Below are 8,156 nucleotides of genomic sequence, written 5' to 3'. Positions count from 1 at the left end.
ACATATCTCTCCGTGTTATAACTGTTGCATGACGAATATCATCCAAGCAAATCACCGACCCATTGCCTACGAGTTTGTCCTACTGCTGCTGTTACTTGTCTTGCTCTGCTGCTGCTGCTGTTACTTGTCTTGCTCTGATGCTACTGTTGTTACTTGTCTTGCTCTGCTGCTACTGCTGTTACTACTATCGCTTGCTACTGTTGCTACTTGCTACTGCTGTCACTACTGCTGTTCCTTGCCACTGCTATTACTCGTTACAGTGTTGTTACCTGCTACAATTTTGGTACGTTTGTCGTTGACGGGAACAGACAATTTCCGTCAACGGGCAACTTCTCGCGCCATTGATACAATCGTTAGGAATAGTCTGCCGTCAATAGATCGTTTCTGACACCGTTGTTATCATACTACTTTGCTGCTGATACCTTGCTTGCAGATACTAATCTTTCAGGTGTGGTTCAATCTCACACATTCAGCTGCTAATACTTGAGAGTATCCTCTCACCTCCTATAGGCGTATCAACAAATTTGGGTCGAATACTCTACCCTCGAAAACTGCTGCGATCCCACGCACTGGTGGGCCGTCAACAACATTCTTCTAGTTTCGATCGCCGGAGAGTGCTAGCAGCATTCTTCTGGTGACGTTGCAGGGGAAGGTCTGCTGTCATGGAGTCAGCATTTTTCTGGCGTCGTTGCAGGGGAGGTATTGCTATATTTTCTGAGTTACTTGGGATTTATATGTGCTGATCACTATGAAGAATATGAAGGATCCAAAAACCAAAGTCTTGCCCTCAACTACGAGGGGAGGTAAGGAACTGCCATCTAGCTTTGCACTTGATTCACCTTCAGTTATGAGTAAGTTTGCGACATCACCCCCTGCTAGAAATCTTGATATGTCGCCTGTGCTTGATGATGCTTATGATGCTACTGCTAGAGATGCTATGCTTGATACTATGCCTGATACTGCTTTGCCTGATACTACTAGAGATGCTTTGCCTGATGATGCTAGAGATGCTCTGCCTGATCATGCTAGAGATGCTATTATGCCTGATGATGCTATGCTTGATACTGCTAGAGATACTAATTTGCCTGATGTTCCACTAGGGGTATTCCTTGATGCTCATATTGCTAGAGTTACTGCCAATGCTCGTGATGTTTCTGAAACTGCTGATACTATTGAGATAGAACCTGCTTTTGCTCCTGCTAGATCTAGCTCTCCTAGATATGAATTGCCTGATATACCTGAGGGTTACGTTATGGAGGGAGAGATAGCTGAGGATTTTCTTGCGTGTAAGGATGCCTATGACGTTGAGAACTTACTTCTCAAGTGGAAGGAAAAAATCTCTGAAAGCTAGGATGAAATACGACCCGAAGTTTGCCACTTGACCTATCTTTATCACCGATAAGGATTATGAATTCTCCGTCGACCCTGAGATAATCTCTCTAGTCGAATCTGATCCTTTCCACGGTTATGAGTCTGAGACGGTCGTAGCCCATCTTACCAAACTACACGATATAGCCACCCTTTTCACTAGTGAGGAGAAGATCCGCCACTACTATATCCTTAAGTTGTTTTCTTTCTCTTTAAAGGATGACGCTAAAGCCTGGTTCACCTCTCTTGCTCCTGGATGTGTGAGTAGTCCCCAGGATATGGTCTATTACTTCTGTGAGAAATATTTCCCTGCCCATAAGAAGCAAGCTGCCTTGCAGGAAATATACAACTTTGCTCAACTCCAAGAAGAGAGTCTACCACAAGCTTGGGGGAGGTCGTCCAACTACAAAATGCTTTGCCTGATCACCCTCTTAAGAAGAACGAGATACTTGATATCTTCTATAATGGACTTACCGATACCTCTAGAGACCACCTAGATAGTTGTGCCGGTTGTGTTTTTAGGGAACGAACTGACGAACAAGCTGAGACTCTACTCAATAACATCTTGATCAACGATAATGCTTGGACTATTCCCGAACCACCTCCTAAGCCAACTCCAAAGAAAAGAGGTATTATATTCCTCAATCCCGAAGATATGCAAGAAGCCAGAAATCTATGCAAGAGAAAGGCATTACATCTGAAGATGTCAAAAATCTACCACCTATCAAAGAGATCCATGGTCTCGATAACCCGATACAAGTAGTAGAAGTGAATTCTCTGCATAGGTTTGATGAGAGTGATATTCCTTTTGATAAACCTGCTAGCCTATGCTTTGATGAATTTGACAACTTTGTTGCCAAACTGCAGAGTTTCAATGATTATGTTAGCAGACATTTGGAACAAAGTACTCGTATGCTTAGCCATTTAAGTGCTTGTGTAGACAGAAATGTCAATGATCTAAAGCTTCTGAGTAAACATGTCTCTATGATTACTACTCAGGTAGAACAAGTACTTAAAGCTCAGAATGACTTGCTCAATGAATTAAATGACAACTCTGTCAGAGTCATTACTAGAGGAGGCAAAATGACTCAGGAACCTTTGTATCCTGAAGGTCATCCTAAGAGAATTGATCAAGATTCTCAAGGAATTAATGCTGATACACCCAGTCATCCTAAGGAGAAGAAGAAGGATGATAGAAACCTACATGCTAGTTCACCAAATACTGTCACACCCGAAGAACCTAATGATATTTCTACGTCTGATGCAGAAACACAATCTGGTGATGAACATGAACCTGGTGACAATATGGACAGTGATGTTCATAATAATGCTCAACCTAGCAATGATGAGGATGTGGAGATTGAACCTATGATTAATCCTGATAACCCACAACCCAAGAGATACAATAAGAATGACTTCACTGCTAGGAAGCATGGTAAAGAAAGGGAGCCATGGGTTCAGAGACCTATGCCCTTTCCTCCTAAGCCATCCAAGAAAAAGGATGATGAGGATTTTGAGCGCTTCGTTGAGATGATAAGACCCATCTTTCTGCAGATGCGGTTAACTGATATGCTCAAAATGTCTCCGTATGCCAAGTACATGAAAGATATCGTGACTAATAAGCGGAAGATACCAGATCTTGAGATCTCCACCATGCTTGCCAATTACACTTTCAAAGGTGGAACTCCTAAGAAACTTGGTGATCATGGAGTGCCCACTATACCTTGCTCCACTAAAGGAAACTACGTAAGAACTGCCTTATGTGACCTTGGAGCCGGTGTTAGTGTTATGTCGCTCTCTCTTTATCGTAGACTTGAATTGGATAAGTTGACACCCACTGAAATTTCTCTGCAAATGGCCGACAAATCAACTGCTTTCCCTATCGGGATTTGCGAGGATGTGCCTGTTGTGGTTGCTAACACCACTATCTTAACAGACTTTGTTATCTTGGATATTCCCGAGGACGATGCCATGTCTGTCATCCTCGGAAGACCCTTTTTAAACACTGCAGGGGCTGTTATAGATTGCAACAAAGGCAATGTCACTTTCCGTTTCAACGGTAATGAGCACACAGTGCACTTTCCGAAGAAATGATATCAAGTACATTGCATCAATGCTATCGAAAAGACTTCATCGATTCTTATTGGGAGCTTTGAATGCCCTATTCCTCGTGTCAAGATGAAGTATGATTTTCTTGTTGGGGAGATACATATCCCCATTGAGGTGACTTAGTGGCTATTCGAAAATTCTCTGTTTTCTCTTGCGATTCAAGAAGGTTTTGTCATGAGGACTTGATCAACTCCATTGACGGATTTCTTTCGATGACCATGAAATGGATGAATAAAAGAGTCACATACCTCTGTTTTGAGCTTTCATTTTCTGTTGCTTGGAAGAAAAATGATAGAATTAGTTTAGTTTTTCCTGTTTTCTGTTTTAGCGTCCCGGAGAAAAATACCTCGAAAATAAAAGTTCTTCGATGCTCCTGAAAATTTAGTATGATTTTTTCTAGAATATTTGAAAAATATTGGGCCTGAGAGCTGGCCTGGGGGCCTGACTAGTGGGCCACAAGCCCTGGAGCCGCCGCCCGCCCCCCTGGTGGCGGCTAGCAAGCTTGTGGGGCCCACAGGGACCCCCTCCACTCATTCCAGCTCCCATCCTCTTCTTCCACCTCTAGAAAACATTGTTTCGCAGCTCAAACCCGTGTTCTTGCTCATTTGGCTGTGATTTTCGATCTCCTTGCTCAAAGCACCATTCTCCGAACCGTTTTGGGGAAATTACTCCTTGGTAAGTGACTCCTCCATTGGTCCAATTAGTTTTTGCTATAGTGCTTTATCCTTCGCATATTCTTGCTACCTTGGTGACCCTGTTCTTGAGCTAGAGATGTTGATTTAGCTGGTCCCAAGTGAAAAGACCACGATGTCGCCTAGAGGGGGGTGAATAGGCTATTTAAAAACTTCTTCGAATTTGGCTTAAACCTAATGCGGAAATAAACTAAGAGGATACTTTTCAAGCACAAATCCTAAATGCAATAGGCACCGCAACGTCTATCAACAACACGATCTACCAAGATGGACACAACACGGTTACTAACAAACACAAGTAAGTTAGACAAACTTACTTGAGCTATATCACACGACAAGTAGGTGAACGACACAAGATACTAGATCACACTATAGCACACGATATATCAAAAGCTGCAAGTGTGAACGTGTGGATATAGTGGGTATGCTTGAACGATTAATCTTGTACAAAGAAATGTCCAACACAATATAATGAGCACAAACAATATGCAATGTATGTATGCTCAAGTAACACAAGTAAACCACAAGTAAGGAGTTAGGGTTAAGGATAACCAAGGTCACTGAGACAAAGATGTATCCCGATGTTCACTTCCTTGGAGGGAAGCTAGTCACCGTTAGAGAGGTGGATGTTACCACGAAGGCACACCAACGCCACGAAGGCTCACCCTATTCTCCCTTTGAGATAACACCACGAAGGCGTTTCTCAACCACTAGTGGTAAGCCTTTGAGGTAGCTTCCAAACCCTCACAAAAGTTTCCAGGGGTAATCACACGGATTGATTCCTCTCCGAAGAACTCCTACCGCCTAGAAGTCTCCAACCTCCAAGAGTAACAAGATCACGGGGAATGCTCAAAACTTGCTCAAACCTCAAATAGCTTGGGTTGAGAGAAGGAGAGGGAGACGATCTATCTTTTGATTGGAACAACTCTCAAAGGGGCTCACAAATGCTCTTGGGATCTAAGATTTGGTATGAGCAAATGTATGTGGGGTAGAAATGTGTTCTTATGAGGATATGGCTGTGTTGGTCACCCTCTCACGAAGTGGGAGGGGGGTATATATAGTGGGGAGACTAAAACAGCCGTTGGGGTCACTTAAGTCTGACAGTGGTCGGACATCCGGCAGTTCTCGGATGTCCGGACGCCCACAAGGTGTCGGACGCCCGACAAGGGTCGGTCGTCCGAGGGATGTATGTGTATCTGGAATCACTGTGTAGTCGAACAGGAATCAGACGTCCGGAGGGAGCCGGAAGTCCGAGTTATTTGACTCAAATATCTCTGGTGCAGAGTTCCGGATTTCCGAAGGAGGTTGGACGTCCGGAGGGAGCCGGAAGTCCGAGTTATATGGCTCTGATTTCTCTGGTATAGGATTCCGGATTTCCGAAGCAGTCGGTCGTCCGGCCCTCGGACGTCCGGAGGAAGCCGGATGTCCGAGGCATTGGTTCTGTTTTCAGATAACAGCAGAGCAGTGGAGATGTGGTATGAGGAGAACAGTGGAGATGTAGTTTGAGCAAGTTCATCGCAAAACCTGTGATCCCCTCTTAATAGTGCGGGATCCCTAAAGACTCAAGAATTATAAAAGGGTACCGATGATCCATACTTGAGTGTATACTTTTATCGCTGATCATCACTCCGCACCACTAACGTCAAAGGGACTGATACCTTTGAGTTAGCCCTTTCACTTGAGCTTGATGTTGTTGTTCCTTCTTGGCTCAAGTTCAAAGCAAGACATGATGAAGTCTTCAAGTAGCTCTCCCATACACAATGTGGAAAGCCTAGCTTATGTATTCATCTTCATTTGTCCACCATGTGAACATCCACAAGAATCAAGCATGTAGTGCTCAGGAATGCTTATCTTGATCTTGTCCTTGTTAGCACATGAGCTTGTCCTTATCAACACATGATCATTCACAATAGCTTAAATGGGATTAGTGATTAATTATCTATATGTGTGTTGTCAGCAACACCAAAACACGATTAAGGGCATGACTGCACTTTCACCAAGTAGTTTTAGCGCGTGATACGGTCTCTAGGCACTAGTAGGAGTAGTTGCTACGAGTTGGGTTAATCTTTATTTACTTTTTTTCGAAGTCAATAAAAATTTCAGAATTTTTCAGAGCTAGAAAAAGGAAAAGATGAGGAGGTTCTTGAGAGGCTCTTCAAGCCGTAACCCCAAGGAGGATGAGAAGAACCACCCCAAGTACGTAGTCCCTCGAGTCACAGAAGTTCGAGCGTGCGAGTGGCCAAGTGATGAATTTTTGCGCGCCGCTGGGCTTTATGAAGACTTTTATTACTTGGTGGAGAATGCAGGTCTTACTGCGTTCGTTGAAGATAAGTGCTCACAATACCTTCTCCTCACCAATATTTTCGTTCAAAGCTTCAACTTTTATCCGAGGAAGAATCCTCCCATGGTTGAGTTCATGATATACGATGTCCCCCAGTGCATGACGCTACAGGATTTTTGCAATGTATGCAAATTACCTTATGTTGGGGATATCCGTGACCCTCGTCCACGGGACTTGGAGGATTTCATTGGTACTATTGCTGTCGGAGAGGAGAGAGGAGTGTCTCGCGCTAGAATCGTTGGTATACATTTTCCTGTGCTTCGGTACTTCTCATTATTTGTGGGAAAATGTTTGATTGGCCGTGGGAAGACTGGATCACTTAGTTCTCCAGACCTTGCGGTTTTGCACGAAGGCCTTTATAACGATAAGACTTATAGTCTAGGTGCTATAGTAGCCCACCGGTTGAACACCAACCGTTCCAAGGGTGTCGTCTATGGAGGTATCTATGCTACCCGTCTTGCCATACACTTTGAGATACCCATTAGACTTGGAGAGGAAGGAGAGATGCTTCACTTTTTTAACCAGTGTTTACACTTTGCCACTGTATTATCCATGCTAGTTTATTTTCGTTTTCTTGTTTTCTTGTTTTGTGTCCTTTTGAGAAAACCCAAAAAGATTTTTCTTTCTTCTTTTGCTTGTTGGGAGCTTTCCCGTGTAAATAGTTTTCTTTTTCTTTGGGGCAAGGTAGAAGATATTGGTTACAATGTTTAGTGGTTCTTGCATGCATACCTGTTTAGCTTTCAAAGAGCCATATTACTTTGTCTTCTCCTTTGTGTTTGCCTGCAGATTCATCTTAGTCCAATGCTCTTATTATTGTTCACATCGTTCGATCGTGCAAATGAAAGGCAATAATGATGATATATGATGAAGTGAGCGAGACTGGAAAAGCTGGTATGAACTCTATCTATTTTGTTTTTGTAAATATGACTAGCTTGTCATCCCAGATTCAGCTTTGTTGTGAGAGAACCATGTTTGCAATGACAACTTAGAGATCATAGTTTCTGATGCCATGCTTAACTAGCTGAGAGCTTATAATGGTTTGTCTTGAATGCCAACATAGATTTTGAGATGACTATGATGTAGTATGATAGGATGGTATCCTCCTTTGAATAATTCAAGTGGCTTGACTTGGCGCATGTTCATGCATGTAGTTGAAACAAAATCAACATAGCCTCTATGATGTTCGTGTTCATGGTGATTTATATCATGTTCATGCTTGCATTCAATGTTAGTCAAACTCATTGCATCTTGATGACTGTTGTCGCTCTCTAGTTGGTCGCTCCCCAGTCTTTTGCTAGCCTTCACTTGTACTAAGCGGAATACTGCTTGTGCATCCACTTTCATAAACCCAAAAGTTTTTCCATGAGAGTCCACCATACCTACCTATTTGCGGTATCTACCTGCCATTCCAAGTAAATTTGCATGTGCCATTCTCTAAACCTTCAAGAAATAATCTGTTTTGCATGCCCGAACCGCTCATGTGGTGACAGAGGGCTATTGGTATCTTCCATGCTAGGAGTTTTATCCTCGACATGTGTTTATTCACTGTCGTTCACGAGAAAGGGGCCGGTAATTGGAATGCCCAGTTCCACGCTTAAATCGAAAACATAACTGTAAAACAAGACTCCCCCTGATTGATGTTAGTA

Source organism: Hordeum vulgare, chromosome 1H (genome assembly GCF_904849725.1).
Source record: "Hordeum vulgare subsp. vulgare chromosome 1H, MorexV3_pseudomolecules_assembly, whole genome shotgun sequence".
Lineage (NCBI taxonomy): Eukaryota > Viridiplantae > Streptophyta > Magnoliopsida > Poales > Poaceae > Hordeum > Hordeum vulgare.
Note: the sequence above shows the minus strand (reverse complement) of the source record.